This window comes from Drosophila miranda, assembly GCF_003369915.1.
Source record: "Drosophila miranda strain MSH22 chromosome Y unlocalized genomic scaffold, D.miranda_PacBio2.1 Contig_Y1_pilon, whole genome shotgun sequence".
NCBI classification, from domain to species: Eukaryota; Metazoa; Arthropoda; class Insecta; order Diptera; family Drosophilidae; genus Drosophila; species Drosophila miranda.
In genome coordinates, this window is record NW_022881603.1 from 4768031 (window position 1) to 4783490 (window position 15460).

Genomic DNA, 15460 nt, shown 5'->3' on the forward strand with positions numbered 1-15460 from the left:
AAAAGGATGAGAGTGATGTGTGAAATGGAAATGGAAATGGTATGACAGGAACCAACTCATGCTTTTAGTAGACCAAAAACTATTCTATCGCTAGGGGAATAATCCCAATTCGTATCCCGCACCGTATTCTGTGCCGGGAAAGTAGCTCTCCTCCTCGTCGGCATGCCAGGACACCACCTCAACAAAATCGGCCACGAATCGGCACTTGATAACCGCCGCATTTCCCCTGATCACATGCTCCTTGTTCACATCCGCCTCGTAGTACTGGGCAACCACTGCATTGGACGATAGGACGAAAGGAGTAGGTGCAATCACAATGAATAAGTGTATGCTCTCGGAGTCCCACGGTCTCAATCTAAGCCCTGGACGGACTTAACCTTGACAAAGTTTAGGCACCCTATTCCTGGAAGTGGTTTGGTTTGATTGCCTGTTATTTTTGTTGTTTTTCTTGGTTGGAAACTCTTTAAATGAAAACCCCGAAACTATCATAATCACTCTTAAGCCGCCCGACAGGCCAAGTTAATTTCAATTAAGCAAAGTTTTCTGTGTGCCAGCCTTCACACTGGCTACTGGGCGAAGCCATATTTCATTCTGGCCAACAAGCACCGGGCTGGCTCTCTACACGGTTTTCCTCAGCTCCATGTCCGCTCTATTCACACATAACATAAGCATAAAATGATAAATTCCCCTGGTTAATAGCAAGCGAAAGCAAACGACAATAATGATGTCAGGCGAGAGAGGTCGCCAAGGGAGTTCCGTTCCGTCCGTTCAGGTGTGCTGGCTGGCTAATTGCCAGCCGATGGAGCGATGTGTAAGCGACGGCTGTGCTCCTCTGCAGAATGATTCCAGCATAATTAGCTAAAATATAATCAAGTCTGGCCCATTTAGGCTCAGCTTGGCTACGGAAGTAGCCGTAGAGCCAAGGGACGTGTCTGTCTGGCTCTATAACTCGATAAACCACCACTCGATCCCACACACACAGCCGGAGCTTTGGGTCGGCAAGTGACAATTACATCACCAGGCGATGACACGAAGAGAGGGAGCTGATCTGTCAAATGGTAAGTACAGTTGCCAACAAAACACTTCGAGTGGCGGCTGCCTGACTGACAGAAAGGCAGGAAGACAGGAAGAGAGATGAAGCGAAACGGCAAGCCGATTAAAGTGAAAATGCCAACTTGCATTAAATTCCAATAAGCATTGCGAAAAGTCAGTAAAGAAATGAATGCACGTGTGTGTGTGCGTGAAAATGAAAGCGCGTGGAAAACGTTCAAAGCTAAGTCCATGGAAAATTCGTCTTTAATAGCCGATAACAAACAGTGGAAAAAACATCCCAACGTTGAGAGGTGGCGGGAGGTCAAAGCGGAACGAAACGAAAGCCAACGTTGATCGATCATCGCACGGATGGGATTTAGCTGAAAATTTGAGTAGAAATGTTAAGCCGAGGGAAGTGCAAGTTTCAGAGTTGGTTTTTCTTGAAATAAATATCTTAAAATGTTCACATATTACTTGCTATACACCCAGAGAAAAAGCGCTGATATTTTACACTTTAAGATTAAATTTAATTAGATTAAAAATATAGATCTGCCAAGAAACTAAATTTTAATTTAAATATACATATTTCATATTTAAATTAAATATACATATTTCATATTTAAATTAAATATACATATTTCGTACAAATTTAATATATTTAAGTATGGGTCGAAATTAAAATACTTTTAACGACATTTATCTTTAAATAGAACTGGATTCTATTTCCTTTCACCGAATATTTATTTTTAACATTCGTGTGTTTATTTTTACCATGCCTTTTTTCTCTGAGTGTATCTGTTATATTTTGTATAAATGTTCAGCCTCTGCGGGATCTCTTTAACTGTTTTATTGGTACTATTTTATTACATTTCCTCTGGAAATTAATCTCGACCAACATCCGACTGCACTGCCCTCCGCTTAAGCAAGAATCCGCTCAACTTACCAGCTCGCACATGGACATCCCGTGATATAATGGATCCGAACTGATTGCGGGCCAGGCAGGCGTAGACCTGGGCGTGCACCTCCTGGCGGTAGTCCTCAGCACGGAAGGGCGGAAAGACCAGCTTGCCGTCGGAGGAGATCTGGCGCAGACCGGGAACATCGCCCACGGCAGTGCCATCGCTGCGTATCCAGATAATCTCGGGCATGGGGTTGCCGCTGGCCTTGCACTCGATCTCGGCGCCGGTGGAGTTGGAGAAGTCAATGCGGTTGGTGGGCTCTTTGAGGAAGACGGGTCCCTTCTGGTCGGCATCTGGTGGATTGGCAGCCAAAGTCTGACTGCCACAAGCTGTGGTGAGTAAAGAGAGAGATAAACAACACAAATTAGTTTGAGTCACTAGAAATACAAGCAGAATAGTAGCATAGCATACAACTTCCGCAACGGAAGTGCATTGATGGGAGAAGTACGAGTACTCTCTGCAGGGTCTCTCTGTATTCATAGCCATGTCCATGTCAACAGTTTGTCTATTGTTTCCACCTTTGCTGTTTGAGAATTGAGTGCCACGGATCAGCGACTCCCCGAGCGGGAACCGAGTGCGGACAACAAAAGCTCTTTTATTTTATTTTTTACTTTTAGAGGCCAGAAACAACTTGTGCTGGCAGACAAAAGGCCCAGGCAGGCACCAGGCGAAAATCGTTCGTTGACACTTTTTCAGACCACTCTCTGCCCCTTCTCTGGTGTCCCTGCTGTTCCTGCTGTCACTGTTGCACTGCCAAGCGATTTCATATTAAATTTTATGCACTGCCGTGTCCCAATGCCTCTCGTCCACCTCTGTCTATCCTTTGTGCTAGTCCCCCACTCCCCCATTCCCCCATTTCCCCATTCAAATTTTGATGCAATTCTTGAGGCGTGAGTCTGCAATTTGTCGGCTCTAGAGATATTTCAGGCTTTTGAAAACTATTCACCAAAGAGAATTTGTTTGCTGGCATGGTCTTACAGCAAAAAGACATTCCCTCCCAGCTTCATGGGCAATCATTCGAACAGTACTGTCCGAAGAAGATTATATATTCCTCTAATTCCACAAATTCCAGCTATTGGATACCGCCCCATTCCTGGCCCATGAAATTTTATAGACTGAAATGAAAACGAATCAATTCGTTGACTTTTTCGGGCGGTGCGTGTTCCATGGCGCACGCATTGAAAATTCCAACAAATTTCGCTTCGAGGCGTTCGTTGCGTTGAGTTGTCGTTTACCAAATTAATTTGTCAATTGGAGGATGGCAGGAAGTGTAATTTAAATTTCATAAAATCTCCTTTCAAACATCTAATACGGAATATGAATAGTGTCCCAGCTCCAAGGTCAGTTTTTCTTGAACTCTAAGACCCACTGTACTTTAAATGGCTCTGCATACACACGCACACATACAGTCTCATATTAGATTCAACATGTGCTTGCCATACGGGAGCAAGGGAGCGAGAAGGCGTGCAAAAAGATGTGCGCGAAAGGAGGAAGAGAACGAATGTGCGGAAAGAGTTAAACACGCAGTTCAAAATAAAATTTTGCAGCTGTTCTTATAACCAGATCGACAGATCGATCGACAGAGGGGGTGATAAGCAGAGGAGAAGAGTGATTTAGGGAGGGGGGAGGTGAAGATTCACCATCCGTTATCGCTCCTTCTTTCTTCGTCTCCGTTTCCATTCCAACTTGAACGAAATTGCATTCCCTTTCACTCTCCACCACCGTAAAGACGTAATATATTTATTTGCTGTTTGCTCTTTCTCGAATATATTTATTGCCTTTTCTTCTCTTCTTGGCTTTGCTTCGTCTCTGCTTCCACTTGTTGAAGAGTTCGTGCTGTCCAATTGGTCTTTCATTTCAACCAGATGTTCGGATTGCACCTGCCTCTTCTGTTTATTCTGCGTTTCCTTTTGTCTTCTGCAGCTTCCCCCCAGTGCCATAGCAGCAGGTGCTTTCTGTTATGCTTTTTTATGCCAAAAGTTTGAAGCTTTCCTAAAACCAACAACAAAATTCGCAGAACGAAACCGGTTCAAGAGGCAAACAAGTAGCCGGCATTTAACAGTGAACAAAGCTAAATGAAGCAAAAGGCAAAAGCAAAGCAAAACTTGGAGACAGAAAAGCTCTCCGCTCTGCATTGCTCTGCTCTGCGCGGCTTAATGAAGCACTCAAAACTATGTTTTCTGAATTTATCGCGTAATTTTCCACTTATGCAGGCAATTTGCACAAGACGATGATGATGATGATTGTTGATTTCAACTAAGGTCACATTATGCACTTTGGGAGTGACTCAGCCTCAAGTCGGGTGGCTCTCAAATGTTTAACACTTGTCTTGGGGCAACACACAGTAGCCAGAACGAGCAAATAAACAAACTGGCAAGGCCACAGAAGAGTGAGAGAGAGCAGTAGATTAAGCTTTGTCAGGGGAATGACTAATACTAGAAACAACAACAAAACGGGGACGAAGAAATGAAGTAACACGCGATTCCAGAGGTGTCAAATTCCGACGTCGAAAGCTCAAGAAAAATAAACCAACATTGAACCTGGAATTGGAAATAATGCGACACGACACCCACCAAAGGGGTTTACGGTTCACGATCAAACACAATGTTCCATCTCTTCTCTCGACCTGCATCCGTTCCACTAATTAACCCATTTCCAGACGTATGTATTTGTATTACAAACCCTTAGCACCTCATGAAAATGGAAATTGGAAATTAATAATTTCCGTCCAAACAAAAACAAAGAGAATAAGAGTTCAATAGGCATACACACGCATGATAGGGCCCCACCAAACAGAACGCCTCCCATCACGCACTCTTGTCATCGAGGTCGGAATATAAACACACGCACGACGACGACCACCGACCATATGGGGATGTGCAGCCAATCCCCAAGCAATCCCATTCCATATACATAGTAGGAAGAGAACATTTTGGTGTGTGGTGTTGCATGCAATGAATCTCAACTATTTCGATAGAATTTCATTCCAGTGGAAGAAACATCTGCCCTGAGGCTCAGAAAGAAACCAGTCCGACAGCTGTTCGAGAGAGCCGGCGGACGGAGAACAGGTGTCATGTCAGCGGTACGGTACCCACACTCATTCATGCGAATCGTGTGGCGTTTACCCACACACAGTTAAGTCCACACAATATGGCCAATTACTGGGCTAAATGAAAAAGCAAGTTAGAACGTTTTTGTCGATATATGTATGGACAATTCGAGACCCGCTACATACCCCGAAACGTCCTCTCAAATTGTATGTAATAACTATCCGTTGAGAATGATTTTCTGTTGATCGGTTGAGCGTTGTAAATACCACACAGCTTTATCTCGCTCCTCTATGCCAACCACAAGCACCGGGTGCAACGAATAATTAGGTAATGCGTGACACAGATAATTGCAGTCGCCCTGCCCACGCACTCCGCTAACAGTCCAGACACTCAATTACCGCAAGCTGCAAGTCGGTGGAGCGGCAGACACCACGCAACGCAACCTGTCCACCTCTGCGTGGACACAAGATGTCAGAGGGAGCTGCCACGCTGCTGACAGAAGGTAACAACAACAGGCAGAACAACCGCAACAAACCGCAGCCAGAGAAAGGCAGGAGACAAAAGTGGAGCAGCACGGACCACGTGGGGTTCAGAGGGGGATGTAGCTGCTGACGCGATGATGATGATGATTTGACAGACAGTGGGAGACACTCTGCAAATACGACAACAAAATGTAGAGCAGCGGGAGATAAAGCATATTCTAAGCTTTCCATTCCACTGTGCCTGACCTCTTTCCAGAGTCTCACGGAGAGAGAGGCGTGGACTCAAATGTGGGTGACAGGAGGAGAAACGAGGGGAACGTTGTGAGTTGCTGCGGACACCGCAACTCTACATTTATACCCGATACTTAGTCAGTATGGCTCTCCTCCGGCAGACGCCGCGAATATTAAACGACACGACAAAGAGTGCGTGCGAGAGAGACAGAAAATCAGTCTGAGCGTGACGTCGGGCGCTGCGTAGCCACTGCAAATTGATTTGTTCCTATTGGCTATAAAAATGATCTGATCTGATCCAGATTCAGCAATCTGATAGATATGATCATTATCTATGATTCTACGTTTAGTTTTCTCGTATCTTCAAAATTGTGGATGCCACAGATTTTCGGCCTTTGTGCGGGCGGAAGTGGGCGGGGCGAAGTTTTGAATTATTTTTGTAGCAGTGACATATCACAGAAGTCTGGATCCAAAACATCGTTGCTCTAGCTCTTATAGTCTTTGAGCACTAGCCGCTGAAGGGGACGGACAGACGGACAGACGGACGGACGGACAGACGGACAGACAGACAGGGCTCAATCGACTCGGCTATTGATGCTGATCAAGAATATATGTATATACTTTATGGGGTCGGAAACGATTCCTTCTGGACTCGTTTTGAGTATGACCACTAACCATACAGTATACAGATGTGCCAGTTCATACAACGAAAGCGTCACACACTGGCTAGCGCGTTGCGTACCCCAGAGTGACGTCATCATGAGAGAGAGAGCGCAGAGAGAACATCTTTGCATGTGTTAGTACACACGCAATATATATTTATTATAACTAAAACAATGATGTATCTAAATATACAATATAACAAAAAATATATATGTAAGAAGGAGTGGGCCAGCTGGCCTATTGAGGGGGCAGCGGAGATAAGCAACAGCAGTAATAACAGCAGCAGAGGAACAGCTGATTAGCAGCAACAGCAATAGTAACAGCAGCAGCAACAGCAGTAGTAACAGCAGCAGATCAACAGCGGACAGAGAAGAAGAGGAACCAAGCGAAGCAGTGAAAAGGAGAGAACAGCAGCATACGGACGCGACTCAAGCAGCAGCAGAAAATCAGCAGAAATAAGCCGTAACATTAAGAACTTTTGTAAGCACACATACCAGGCCACCGCGATAATAATACGAATAAACAATACTCTAAATAATATCTTACATATATATACTAAAATAAATATGCATAAATATAAATGGAATTGGTTTTACATATATTTCAAATCAATTGTCAATCGCGCGCTTTCCGACGGAAATCTGCAAAGCAAAAATTTAGATGCCGGTTGCACCTTGAATACTCTCATGGACAATACCCATAAATTTTCTAATTCAATTATAAAGACAACAGTAATTTTGAATGTAATAAACTTTAATATTTATGTACATACATATGTATGTACATGAGATATTTTATAAACAAAAAAGTCGAGAGAGAACCGACGGCGTTTGCATAATTTTTATAATTTATAATCAACCTGTTTAAAATAAGGAAATAAATGTGTAATTATATTATTGTAATATTTTATATTTTGTGGTATAAATCAAACAAATAACAGCTTTTATTTCATTTCCCGCGCCCTAGTGTACCATACCCCCACCCCCTGCCCATTCTTCATTTATTTTTTGGCGGTAGGTCAGTGCATCAAAAGACCCAAAACAAGAACCAAACTCAAATTTCAGTTCTAGCGGCCAGCAATACTAAACACACACACGCACAGTACGTGAGAATGCATGTGCACCCATACACTAAAACATGCTGGTGGCAAAACAGAACCAGACCTGAGAGAGTTCAAAAAATCTGAAAAAGCATACAATCACATATTTTTGTCGAAACATATTGCGTGTGTACTAACACATGCAAAGATGTTCTCTCTGCGCTCTCTCTCTCATGATGACGTCACTCTGGGGTACGCAACGCGCTAGCCAGTGTGTGACGCTTTCGTTGTATGAACTGGAACATCTACATATGTATATACTGTATGGTTAGTGGTATGACTCAATACTCATTTTGAGTATCGGGTATAAAAACGAGATACTTGAGGGTGGATTTGTTGTATAATTGAAAGCGTTGTACAACGACAGTGAGGCTGGCAAAAGCAGAGAAAGGAGGAAGGAAGAAGAGCGAAAGACGGGCGAGCACACAGCGACAACACGTGCACAATCTCCGTCGTGCAAGGGAATGCATCTGTGAAAGAGCGATCCAAGGAACCCGGGCCACGACAGCGACAGTGGGAGACAAAGAAAAAGGTGGAGGCACAAGAAGGAAGAACGAGGATGAGGAAGACCAAAACAAGCATACGCGCTTTGCATATTAAATCGAGTTGACGTCGTCACCGCCCATGATGCAATTATACAAGGTGGTATCGTCGGCAAAAGTTAGTCCCTTAACGTATGCTAGCAATAAGTGCGAGTGCAGGGCACATAGTATAGTGAGTGTGAGTGAGACGGTATACATATGTTGATGTTGATTAACCCTTAACAGGCCCGTGGGTTTTAAAATTTTAAAATAAAATGATTTTACTGATATATTAATATTTAAATTTTATGCAGCCATTAATAATTTTTCTTCAACATTTTTAGTTATATTAAAATGTTCTTTTACATAATATATAAAGATTACTTCTAATTCTGTGGTATTTTTTTTATATGCTTTTTATAATTTTGTTGTTGTCGGGACATAAGGGTTAAGAATATATCAAAGAATTCGTTCGTGAACAACCTTCATCATCAACAAGCAAGCATGCACTGACGATAAGGGACAACACGAACAAACTTCGGCTCCCGACTAGACCACCTTGTATAATTGCATCATGGTCACCGCCACCGTCGCCGGCGCATTAATTAAGCCAGACGTAAAAAAAGACTTGTTAAAAAAATATCTACATACTCGTATACATATATAAGTATTGTACATTTACTCGTAGTTCCACAATGGAACTTTGAGTCATTTTTGTTGTAGCCTGCAGATTGTGGAGATGCAAATGATACAAGCACGATGGACAAGTTGGCAGCCCCCGAAAAATAACGAAACGTGACTCAGGCAGGAAAAAAAAGCATAAAGGTACTGATGGGGAGGGAGATGGTGTGGAGAGGAGAGGAGAGCAGAGGAGACAACGTGCCTGGACGTACACATCCATACCTTGTCGTAGATGATGTCTCTGCCTGATAAGGCGACATTCTAGAATTGGGGTTCGGTTCGAGTTCGGTTCGAGGAATGGAGGAGAAACGACAAGAACTGGTAGATGGGTGAGGCAATAATCAACATATTTTACAAATTATTATGATGGCTTGATTCCATTTTTAGGGGGCGCCAAAACGATGTTAATCATTTGCCCCTCTTCCCGCCAACTCTTCCACCAAATCGGACTGATTTTCGAGATTTCTCTGTCTTGAGTTTTCAATTTAACGGCACATATATTTTCATTAAAATGTGGATATATTTGTGAAATCACAACAATTTGAAGAAAAGGTCAAGCTCTGGCACTTAATATCTAGCACGAAACGGTAGAAAAAACCGTGCCACAAAAACCATCCATCCATCCATCCCTTGCCCGTCGCATTGCGAGCATCAAGGGAGTCCCTTGCGTTCCAGGGACTCTGGCTGGGAGTGAAATGCGGCAACAGCGCCCTGCTCGCTCCAAATCCGTTTTCCGAGCGCAGGCAGAGACATTAGTAAGTATAATAATATTTTTACACCCAGAGTGATGAGGGACACACAGAGGCAAAGAGAGAGGCAGAGAGGGATAATGTTTGTCAGCAGAGGGGAGATTCGAGCTCGTCGACAGCGTGCTTTTAGTTATTACAGTTTGGTGGGGGTGGGAGGGGTATAGGGTGTACTCTCTCTCCTTCCTTCTGGCTGTCTTTTAAATCAAAAAGCGCATAACCCCAAAATGTGGAGCAAATCTTTAGTGAACAAAAAATTTGTCATTTTTCACAAGTTTTGCTTCTCTGCTCTAAGGAGGGTAACAAAAACAAGTCAGAGACAAAGAGAGAGAGAGAGAGAGAGAGAGGTGGCAGAGAGAGTGAGGAGTGATTGCGAAGGGTTCTCGGGGGTGGAAAGCAACGTTGCCGTTATTTTCCATGAGTCCATGAAAATGAGTGCTTTTTAGCTACTAAATGTTGCACCCACTTAAGTTTCTTTTCCCCAAAAAAAATCCGACAAGTTTAGAGAAGTGCAGCCAGCTCGTAAAATATTTTGAGTTAACATAATACTTTCTATATATGTATAGAGATATTTCCGAGGTCTGTTTCTTCCAGAAGCACTTAATTAGCCACCAAATGCATGACAAATGCTTTTAGTGGTGCCTCTTCGGGCTGTCATGTCTTTCGTGTGGATTTGTAAAGAACTTAGAGCAAAAGAGAGCGCAGCGCGCGATTCTTTTGAAGTAGATTGCAGCGTTTCTTTTCGAGAGCTGCTGCATGCCACGACACTGGTATGTTGCCAATTTTCAGCTTCATTATATGGCAATTATTTACACAATTATCGAAAAAGCTGCCTCCGTCTGCTGCCAGTTCCCTGCCGTTCTCCACTCTCCAATACAGACGCTCAGCACAGGCCATAGAAGTTGACAAACAACTTTTGAACTTACGAGTATTGTAAATTGTAAATGGGAATTGTAAATGGGAAATGGAAAAGTAGGCTGCAGTGGCTCATAAAATAGAAAATTGCGACTGCATGATGACGTCAGGGGAGTACTCTACGTCTATCCCTGGATCTGTAGAGGCATTCCTGTGGCTCTACAACTAATAATAATACGCTCAGAGAGAGCCCATTAGATGGAGGGGAGCAAAATTCTATTGAACCAACCACAGCTGCGGCTTTTCTTGTGCCTGTCTGGCCCCCTCCTTCAGGTCTGTCTGTGTTGCTACGTGTGTGATGTGCCTCAATCGTCGAGGTATCATAACACATGGGAGCGGGAAGAGCAGAAGAAGTAGAAGGAGGAGGGAGAGTGGGCCTAGAAAGTGTCCAGAGGGGGACGACTGGGGCACATCAATCATTTGTAATTATACGCATGCCTCTTCCCCATTCCATCATCTGATTTCGGCTCCTTTCTTCCAGTCCCCTTATCTTCGAAACGGAAATAGTCTTCTCCCTGGAATGGGGATGGGGTCTGGTTCAGTGATCTCTCCCCAGTGATCTCTCCCCAGTGATCTCTGTCATGTTTACGATTGCTCTGCCATTTCTTAATCTCTGAAGGAGAGATCCCACCGATAGCATGGAGCGTGAAGTGACCCAGTTGATAAGTGGCATGGCCTACCCTCTACGAGATTTTTGCTCTTATCCGTGCGGCATGCAGTCCAATCCAAAAATTCAGCCGAGCAGTGGAATCTTTCGTAGCAGCCGAGGCAGAACCAAAAGCTTTATGCTGGCAATAGAGTTTTTACTATCACAAAAATCCATCAGTCCCATCTATTCCGTTGGATTCGCACACACGGACTTCAATTGTTTGTTTCCTGTCTGTCTTTTCTATTGTACCCTTCAAGAGGGCCATTTTTTCTTGCCCAGAGACTTTATGCGCGGTGGGGCCCGTCCTTACTCCCAATATCAGCCGTGAATTGAAAAAAATACATACATTGCGTGTACACAACGCGACTCAGTGATGTTGTTAGGGGCCTTATCATATTTCTGCCCTAGTAATGACCTGCAAGGGTATCCATTCGTCGAACTTTCTTTCTTTCTGCTTTGATCTCCATTACAATGTTTCCCGTGTGTGTATGTTTGCGCTGCTTGAATTTCAATTGAATTTAATGAAATCGCAAATTAAATGCATTGGAACTGCCACTGCAGCAGCAGACGACAGACGGCACAAAAACAAAGGCACAAACATAACATTTCAGCTTTCCCGAACAATAATAAATCCTATTTAATGTTTAGGTCTTTTCAGGAATTACACACGAGTGTACGCGTATTTATTAGAGTATACTATGCCGGAACATACATACTCGTACTCGTTCTCATTCAATAAATAAATACCCATGGACATGCTCGCATCATAATAATTCACACAATAATAATAATAAAAGCAATACAAATTGGCGCAAAATTGTTTTTAATCAATTTCAATTGAATGATGACCCGGCACAATCAAGACGTAAGACCAGGCCGGCGGAGGCCTCAAAAGCTTTTGTATCGTACAGCTATCTCGTTGCACGAGCTTTTGCATAATTTCCATAAAATCGTTCTTCATTATGTAGCGTATAATTTATAAGTACTGAATCTCCTGCAATCAAGGCTTCATTTTGGGCCGAAAGCTCTCTTTACCTCCACTTCAATTTCTGTTGCCTTGTTTTGGTATTCCGAACGCATCCCAAGTCACGCAATGAACGTTAAAAAGAATCTGTATCTTTATGTATTTTTTTTTTACTTCAACACCACAAGACATAAAGTCATTTATTTAATTTATACACTTAAGGTATTTTATTTGCCTTATTTTGAGCATTGATTTGTTGATATTTATACCCGATACAGAAAAGCTCTCCGCTCTGCATTGCTCTGCTCTGCGCGGCTTAATGAAGCACTCAAAACTATGTTTTCTGAATTTATCGCGTAATTTTCCACTTATGCAGGCAATTTGCACAAGACGATGATGATGATGATTGTTGATTTCAACTAAGGTCACATTATGCACTTTGGGAGTGACTCAGCCTCAAGTCGGGTGGCTCTCAAATGTTTAACACTTGTCTTGGGGCAACACACAGTAGCCAGAACGAGCAAATAAACAAACTGGCAAGGCCACAGAAGAGTGAGAGAGAGCTGTAGATTAAGCTTTGTCAGGGGAATGACTAATACTAGAAACAACAACAAAACGGGGACGAAGAAATGAAGTAACACGCGATTCCAGAGGTGTCAAATTACGACGTCGAAAGCTCAAGAAAAATAAACCAATATTGAACCTGGAATTGGAAATAATGCGACACGACACCCACCAAAGGGGTTTCCGGTTCACGATCAAACACAATGTTCCATCTCTTCTCTCGACCTGCTTCCGTTCCACTAATTAACCCATTTCCAGACGTATGTATTTGTATTACAAACCCTTAGCACCTCATGAAGAGGAATATTGGAAATTAATAATTTCCGTCCAAACAAAAACAAAGAGAATAAGAGTTCAATAGGCATACACACGCATGATAGGGCCCCACCAAACAGAACGCCTCCCATCACGCACTCTTGTCATCGAGGTCGGAATATAAACACACGCACGACGACGACCACCGACCATATGGGGATGTGCAGCCAATCCCCAAGCAATCCCATTCCATATACATAGTAGGAAGAGAACATTTTGGTGTGTGGTGTTGCATGCAATGAATCTCAACTATTTCGATAGAATTTCATTCCAGTGGAAGAAACATCTGCCCTGAGGCTCAGAAAGAAACCAGTCCGACAGCTGTTCGAGAGAGCCGGCGGACGGAGAACAGGTGTCATGTCAGCGGTACGGTACCCACTCTCATTCATGCGAATCGTGTGGCGTTTACCCACACACAGTTAAGTCCACAAAATATGGCAAATTACTGGGCTAAATGAAAAAGTTAGAACGTTTTTGTCGATATATGTATGGACAATTCGAGACCCGCTACATACCCCGAAACGTCCTCTCAAATTGTATGTAATAACTATCCGTTGAGAATGATTTTCTGTTGATCGGTTGAGCGGTGTAAATACCACACAGCTTTATCTCGCTCCTCTATGCCAACCACAAGCACCGGGTGCAACGAGTAATTAGGTAATGCGTGACACAGATAATTGCAGTCGCCCTGCCCACGCACTCCGCTAACAGTCCAGACACTCAATTACCGCAAGCTGCAAGTCGATGGAGCGGCAGACACCACGCAACGCAACCTGTCCACCTCTGCGTGGACATAAGATGTCAGAGGGAGCTGCCACGCTGCTGACAGAAGGTGACAACAACAGGCAGAACAACCGCAACAAACCGCAGCCAGAGAAAGGCAGGAGACAAAAGTGGAGCAGCACGGACCACGTGGGGTTCAGAGGGGGATGTAGCTGCTGACGCGATGATGATGATGATTTGACAGACAGTGGGAGACACTCTGCAAATACGACAACAAAATGTAGAGCAGCGGGAGATAAAGCATATTCTAAGCTTTCCATTCCACTGTGCCTGACCTCTTTCCAGAGTCTCACGGAGAGAGAGGCGTGGACTCAAATGTGGGTGACAGGAGGAGAAACGAGGGGAACGTTGTGAGTTGCTGCGGACACCGCGACTCTACATTTATACCCGATACTTAGTCAGTATGGCTCTCCTCCGGCAGACGCCGCGAATATTAAACGACACGACAAAGAGTGCGTGCGAGAGAGACAGAAAATCAGTCTGAGCGTGACGTCGGGCGCTGCGTAGCCACTGCAAATTGATTTGTTCCTTTTTTCTATAAAAATGATCTGATCTGATCCAGATTCAGCAATCTGATAGATATGATCATTATCTATGATTCTACGTTTAGTTTTCTCGTATCTTCAAAATTGTGGATGCCACAGATTTTCGGCGTTTGTGCGGGCGGAAGTGGGCGGGGCGAAGTTTTGAATTATTTTTGTAGCAGTGACATATCACAGAAGTCTGGATCCAAAACATCGTTGCTCTAGCTCTTATAGTCTTTAAGCACAAGCCGCTGAAGGGGACGAACAGACGGACAGACGGACGGACGGACAGACGGACGGACAGACGGACAGACAGACAGGGCTCAATCGACTCGGCTATTGATGCTGATCAAGAATATATGTATATACTTTATGGGGTCGGAAACGATTCCTTCTGGACTCGTTTTGAGTATGACCACTAACCATACAGTATATAGATGTGCCAGTTCATACAACGAAAGCGTCACACACTGGCTAGCGCGTTGCGTACCCCAGAGTGACGTCATCATGAGAGAGAGAGCGCAGAGAGAACATCTTTGCATGTGTTAGTACACACGCAATATATATTTATTATAACTAAAACAATGATGTATCTAAATATACAATATAACAAAAAATATATATGTAAGAAGGAGTGGGCCAGCTGGCCTATTGAGGGGGCAGCGGAGATAAGCAACAGCAGTAATAACAGCAGCAGAGGAACAGCTGATTAGCAGCAACAGCAGTAGTAACAGCAGCAGATCAACAGCGGACAGAGAAGAAGAGGAACCGAGCGAAGCAGTGAAAAGGAGAGAACAGCAGCATACGGACGCGACTCAAGCAGCAGCAGAAAATCAGCAGAAATAAGCCGTAACATTAAGAACTTTTGTAAGCACACATACCAGGCCACCGCGATAATAATACGAATAAACAATACTCTAAATAATATCTCACATTTGGGGGCTCAACCAGTCGCGTACTGCCTGTGTAAAGTGGAAAAAATCAAAAATTGTGTGTCTCATGTCTCAGAAGCCGGCAGCAGACGAAGCGAGACGGAAAAGCAAAAATTTGGTGCAAAAAAACTGCGCATTAGACTCTCAGAAGCCGGAAGCAGAGGAAGCGAGACAGCGAGTGGGTGAAAAGAAGAACCGAGAAAAAAGGGTTGTTTCAAGCCGGCTGCCCACAAGAGTATTGCGCAGTAGAATTATAATGGAAAATACAAGTGGACCACCAGCCGGGAATATGCAGCAAAACGCGAACGAGGAAGCGATGAGGTCAACACTCCTAGAAGAAAACACACAGA

General features: G+C 43.8%; 1 pseudogene; it reads right to left on the reverse strand.

The window, feature by feature from the left end:
* LOC117191944 overlaps positions 1–15460 on the reverse strand; it is a 120016-nt pseudogene that overhangs the window by 71595 nt on the left and 32961 nt on the right.